Raw genomic sequence first — 7,441 nt, forward strand, 5'->3', positions numbered from 1 at the left:
ATTTTAAAGGAATTGCATTAATTCTATAGATCATTTTAGGAAAAATTGACATTATTACTTTGTTGACTCTTCCAGTCCATTAACATGTCTCTCCATTAATTTAAATCTTATTTGATGTATTTCATCAAGTTTTATAGCTTTCAGCTGCAGATCCCATATATATTTCATTACATTGATAAATGAATATTACTATTTAGGAGGTATTGAAAATTTAATTGGGGGTGTTGATAATTTAATTTGTGTTTCCTACTGTACATTGCTTCATATATAGAAACTTATTTTTTGCTATTGATCTTGTATCCTGTAAAGGTATTTTTTGTACTTTCCTTGAAATTTTACATGTGGACCATAATGTTGTCTGTGAATAAAAATGGTTTGTTTCTTTCTTTCTAATCGTTAGGACTTTTAATTTCTTTCAACACTAGCTGGGACTTCTAGTACGTTAACTAAGAGTGGTGAGAATAGAGAACATCATTGTTGTTCTAGATCTTAGCAAGAAAGAATTGATCTTTAAGCATGATGCTGTCTCTAAGTTTTTTGTTGATGTCCTTTATCAAATGTAAGATGATCTTCTATTACTAATTAGTGAGACTTTTTGTCATATAAAAGATCATGAATTTAAATCTTTTTCTTGCCTTAATTGATGATATGATCATGGGGACTTTCTCATTTAGACTATTAAAGCAGAACATTACATCAGGTATTATTTGAATATTTAACCAGCATTGCATTTCCAAGATAAATTTCACATAGTATGTCCTCATGTTCGTGAGGAGTTGGTTGTACATTAAAAAAAATGTTTTTACTGTTTTTATATGATGTCAGTATCAAGGTAATGAAACCTCAAAATTAGTTGGGAAATGTTTTCTATTTTTCAGAAGAAATTGTATAAAATTTGTGTTATTTCTTCTTTAAAGTCTGGTAGGATTCACCAACAGAATTACTTATGCTTGATGATAAAAATTTCTTGAAAATTTTAAAATTATAACTACAATTTAATTAATAGTTCCGGAAATATAGTTAACTATTTTACATCATGGGAGTTTTGGGTAATTGAGTTTCTAGAGGAATTAACACATCTCATTGATGTTACAAATTTGTATTTTTAGAGTTCTTTATAGTAGACTCTTATTTTCCTTTTAATGTCTGTGCAAAAGGTATTGATATCAACTCCTCCATTTCTGTTGTAGATAGGTTGAATCTTGTCTCTCTCTTAATCCTCACCCAAGGACGTGTTTTTATTGACTTTAGAGAGACAAGGAGGGAGGTTGGGAGGCAAAGAGAGAGAGAGAGAGAGAGAGAGAGAGAGAGGTCAATTCGAAAGAGAAACATCAATCAGTTGCCTCCTGTACACGCCCTGACCAGGGACCACACCCACAACCTAGGTATGTGCCCTGACCAGAAATTGAACCCACAACCTTTTTCTGTGTGTGGGACAGTGCTCCAGCCAACTGAGCTACCCAGCTAGACCTCTTCTCTCTCTTTTTTTTATGGTTAATCTCTCTATATATTTGTTCATTTTATTCATTTTATTTTTATTTAAATAACCAGTTTTTATTTTAATTATTATTTTTCATCTGTTTGATTTCAATTTGGTTTCCTTCTCTTTTTCTGGTTCTTTATGTGGAAGCTCAGATTATTGACATGAGATCAGCGTTCCTTTTATTTTATTTTTTATTTTAAATTTTTAAAAATATATTCATCAATTTTAGAGAGATAGTAAAGGAGAGGCAGAGGGAGGGAGGTGGAGAGCGAGAGAGAGGAACGTCTATGCAAGAGAGAAATATTGCTTGCTTGCCTCCCATACAAACCCTAATTGGGGATTGAACCCTCAACCATTTGATGTATAGGATGATGATCCAACCAACTGAGTCACATTGGGCAGGGTGGGATCAGTGTTCTTTTTCAGGAAAATACTACTATAAATTACCCTCTAAACACTGCTTTATTTATTAGCATCATAAAAACTTTTCTCTGTTGTATTTTTATATTCTTTCAGTTCAAAATAATTTTAATTTTCCTTGGGATTTCTCTTTAATCCATGGATTATTTAAATGGGTTCTTTTATAAATGAACCAAGATAAAGTCTATCTTTGTTAACTCTATATTTGTCTTTGTAAACAAATATGTATTTTTCTGTTGGAAAGAATAGTTTTGAATGCTAATTAGGTCTAGTTGGTGGATGGTTTAATTCAGCTTTTATATACTCTTTGCTTAGTCTCTATTTGTTATTATTTTCTTTATATATGTATATATTTTAACTTAATCTTTATTGTATTTTTCCAATACCATTTAGTCCTCTTTTAAACTCCACCCCCCAGCAATGAAAATTATATAGTTAGATTGTTTCCTACCAAAATAATATGTTGAAGTCCTAACCCCCAGTGCCACAGAATGCGATGTCATCCAGAAATGGGGTCATTGCAGATGTAATTAGTTAGGATGAGGTTATATTTGATAGGGAGGGCTCCTGATCCAATGTGATTAGTATAATTCCAAAGAAGGAAAATTTGGACACACACCTACAGGGAAAAGACCATATAAAGAGGCTGGGAGCCAAGGAATGCTAAAGACTACCAGCAAACCCCCAGAAGTTAGGAGAGAAGCGTGGAACAGGTTTTCTTTCATAGCCAATGGGAGGAAACAACCTTGCTCATACCTTAATTTCAGACTTCTAAAATCCAGAACTGTGAGACAATAAATTTTTATTGTTTCATTCACCCACGTTGTGTTACTTGATTCTGGTAGCCCTAGAAAAATATTACAGAAATGGTGGTATCTCTAGCTATAATTGTAGATTTTTGTGTATCTTCTTTCAGTTATTTAAGTCATTGTTTCATGTGTTTTAAAAGGTCTGTTTATATACAAGCACATTTGGAATTGATACATTTTCTTACTGCGTAAACCCTGGTTGTATTTAAGTGTTGAGTTGTTTCTCTCATCCATTGGCCGATCTGGGGCCTGGGGTGTGGCTAACTGTTAGTTGACTTCTCACATGTTTTGTCAAGCTGACTAGAATCTGATCCATTTGTGCACAGCTTGGAGGTGAGCTCAGGGATTTATAAACAACTGCATAGGTATGCTTTTCTGAGCTCCTCCCTTATGATTTCCCCATACTCTCTAGGTCTCTGGGGTTCACCTCTTTGGTCTTCTGATCAATAATGTGTGGATCTGGTTAACCTGTCCTGCTGTGCCCTTTGGGGATGTGTCCACCTCTTGGCCTAGAGACACAGTGAAAAAGATTGGAAGCATCAGAGGTTTGCTACTTCCTGTGGACCACAGCGCCCATAATCAGAGAGGAAGACTCCCCTCCTTAGTTGTGGCCCCACTGGGCCTCCACTGATGCTACAGTTACTGCTGTTAATGGATTGCTTGGTGGCTGGTACACAATAGGTTGATCATATTTTTTTAAAAATGGAAGAAAGAATATACAAAACAAAACAAGAATAAGGACTATCTACACAGGTGCTAGGCAATTCTTTTCCTTCTCTTCAAACAAGAACTAGAAAACTTCTCTTAGAGCGGTATCTGTCTAAAGTTTAGTGCCCATCTCTGGATTGGGTGGCATTAAGATTGGGTTGGGAAACACCAGAAGGAAACTGAAATGGTAAACTCACTGTCAGGTCACTGATGTTTTATTCCCTCCTAATCTGCCTTGATAACTTTTTTGAGTTATCAAATAGTAGCTCCATACGTGTTTGCAGGTTGTATAGTTCCATTCTGTGTCATAGACAGATGCTTATACCACATTACTTGGAAAAAGAGCTCCAGGACTTGTCTTTAACCCATTTGTGTCCTGTATATTCTTTAAATATTCCCTAAGAGACAGCTGACTGACTTTTATGTGCACTAGTTTCTAAGCCAGACTGCCTTAGTTCAAATGTTAACTCTAGTACTTAGTAGCTGTAGACCAGGTACAGATTATCTGAATTCTTTCTGATTGTCATCTCATCTCTTTAAAGGCAACAATGATAATAACTCTATTTCCCTTTCAGTGAGTTACTTAGTTTACATATAAAAGCACTTAGAATAGTTCTTGGCACATAGGGAGCACCATGTAAGTTTGTTGTTATAATTTTGATATAAAAATGTAATTTCTAACACACCGTCTTCATTGTACAATCTAAAGAATACCTATTAAAACTATAGTACAAATATTAGGATGTATGTGAGATCTCTGTGTTCATTGCAGACTTTGTAACAATGCACATTACCTTTCTGGTTTCGATTGCCACTTACCCTCTTATCCTCACATATTCCCTTCAGTGCACAATATCAGACTGTCCGGTGAAGATGCAGCACTCATGACCTGGTCTGACCACTGTAGCAATTAAATCACATAATCAGAAAGCTAATTCCATAGCACTTTGAGAAGGTTATTAATCGTTGATGTATATATTTCTGAGAAAGTCAAATATTGGGCAAAGGGCATAGGCTGATAGTCATTCATCAGCCAGGATTCAAAGGGAAACTTAACACCCAGCTTCCTCAGGATGAAGATAACAATCAGAAGACTGATGCTATGATGTGGGGGTGGGGGAAGGACAGACCATCTCTCACTCTTCCTCCTCTCCTCAGGGTAGGTCACTAAAAGTAAACTCTAGAGTTGCAGAAAATTATTACATATTTTCCCCAATAATAACCAAAAAATTTAAGCCAACAATCAAAATGGAATATGCTTTTATATTTAATGCTTAGACAAAACAAGAACATCACATAATTCTGTTTGAAGGATATTGTTAACAGAGTCTAGCTCAGAGGAAAGTTTATAGTGGTTTTAGAAAAGTTTACGGACTCTGATCAAAAGTCAGAACCACATATTTGTGTATGTGTGGGTACTATTATTAGTTGCATGTGTGAGTCCTTATTTGTTTTGAAGCAATTTTGTTCAATGAGATAAGTGGGTTAAGATCATTGTTTATGTATTTATTTACTTTTTAAGATTAAAGGAACCTTGCTATATAAGAACAATGTTTCAGGTAATAGCTGAGTAGGACATTGCTAAAGGAAGACATAATTTGGTGTTCTATATATGGAATGCCAGTTTTTGAGTAATTGCTCTATATAAACACTATAAATTGAGGTTATAAGTGGCTAACAATCATTAAAATGTATAATATATCAATGCATTTAACACCTGAACATTTTAATTTAAAATAAGAAACAAACAAAAATTTTGATTCGGGTATTTAAAAACAAGACCCCAGCTGGCTTAAGCAGAAGGAATTTGAGTTCTCATGCAACAGCAGATCCAGCAGCAAGGCTGTTGCTAGGCATGGCCAGAATCAGAGCGCCATGATATCATCACAAGTAGAGTTTGTTTACTCTCTGCTTTGTTTGGAAGTTGCAGGCTCTGTGTGGCAGTGGGTACAAAGAATGTGTGTGTGTGTGTGTGTGTGTGTGTGTGTTGGGGTGGAGGGGCAAGTGGAGCAGTTTACTCTCAGTGGGAACACTATTCTATCACTGGCACTGTTTAGAATTGTTGTTTAGAATTGCCAGTAAATTTTGATAATAAAAGTCACTTTTAAAGTAAGTTTTAGTATTACTTTAACTCTCTATATACAATGCATATGGGACTGCCTGAACCCAGGGTGACAACCACTGCCTCACAATTTCCACACTATATGGAAAAAAAGTTAGTGGCAGCAATTCCATTCCCACCTTCCTTTAGGAAGAAAGACACCTGCTTCGCTCCTAGGCATCTCAGGAGGGAGTCCTCCTTATGAGGATTAATCCTTTTGACTGGAACCTACATGTCATTGCACCAATGCCTGTAGTTAGAGGAATACTCCTCAGAGACTGGCTTAAGCCAATCATTGTTCACGCTAACTCTACCCATACCATAGGAGTAAGAGTGGCCAAGGGGCATTTTCCTAAAGGGAATTTAGTGCTGTCTTCTACTAAAGGAAGGACGGATAGATGCTGCACAGTTCAGTAAATTTTCTTGGAAATTCCTTGTGTATTCTATCTAAGTACTTTGGTGTAAAGATGGAAAAGGTGATTATCATATGTGGCTTACAGTTGCAAGGTAGGATTTTTGACCTCTTTCCTTTTTAATTCCTCTTTCACACCACGACATATGCAAGAGAAACAAAGACAAACAAGCCAGTCCTCAGAACATGTGTCACTTATTACATCTATCTGTGCTAACTCTGTGACCAACAACATGCATGGAATTTTAAGTGGGTCCCATGTTTGCATCTGTATTTGGTTAAGTATATGAACTTTTGTTCTGTATTTATTTGTCTTGCCAGGTTGAATCAGCAACCATAGAACACACTTAAAGGCATTCTTGAGGACTAATGACATAGGTGACTTGAAACCTCTTATATGTGTCCTGCCAAGGTATCCATCTTTTTCCACATGAGGTATGGCAGAAGAAAACAAATATAGGAATTCTGCAGTATTCACCATTTTACGGCTTGGTTAATTCTAGCAAGCCTGAGTTGGCAGTTATGGGCTATACCAGAAATTGACCAACTATGGTGCATGGATCAAATCTCAGCCACTCAGTTTTTATAAAAACGGTCTTATTGGAACAGAGCTCATTTATATTTCCTATGGCTGCTTTCACTGTACAATGGCTTGAAATATCTAAAATATGTATAGTCTTGCCTTTTACAGAAAAAAATTTCCAACACCTGAGCTGTACTAATGGCTTATATTTACTGAGCACTTGCTATTTGCCAGTTAAATGGGCCAAATGCATGATATGTTAGATTCTTGTAACAAACCAATGAAGGCTTAGTATGATCATTCTAGAGATAAATACAACAGAAAGAGAGACATAAATAAGTAGCCCAGTGTTGCCTAATCAGCATCCACAGAGAACCAACTGGAAACTAAATTTAAAAAATAATAATGCCAATTTATTTATCCACTGCTTCCTCACATCCTGAACATTTCTAATTTGTACCAGGCACAAAAATAAAGTATAGAGGAATGTAAAGAGCTTTGAACTGGGAAACAGAAACCCAAGCTCCAGGTCTGTCCTGTCATTAGTTAGCTGTAAGGATACAGGAATCACTTCAAACGTCCTGTCATTCGCTTTTCCATGGGTGACAAGAAGCAGTGCTATGTGGTGATCACTGAGGACTCTTTCAGTGTTAAATATCTAAGATGCTAAACTATCTAAAACTCAAAACCTCCTATTTATAAAGAATAAAGCAGATTTGATATAGTCTTAACAAAATTTGCTCAAATCTATATAAAGGAAGTGATTACATAACAGGAGAAATATTGACTATAATTGAACTGGTTGTAATATGGATGTTGGTTATTTGGTATGTTGACATAAAAACAGGTCTGAAGAATTCATTTGGGGGAAAATCTAGAGTTAATGACAAAATGTATCCAAAATGTATAATAAGAATTACGTGCTATTTCTACTTGTACTCCTCTATCTGCACTAGATTATGTATACAATCACAGGTATTTGATC

This window comes from Desmodus rotundus, chromosome 2 (assembly GCF_022682495.2).
Source record: "Desmodus rotundus isolate HL8 chromosome 2, HLdesRot8A.1, whole genome shotgun sequence".
Lineage (NCBI taxonomy): Eukaryota > Metazoa > Chordata > Mammalia > Chiroptera > Phyllostomidae > Desmodus > Desmodus rotundus.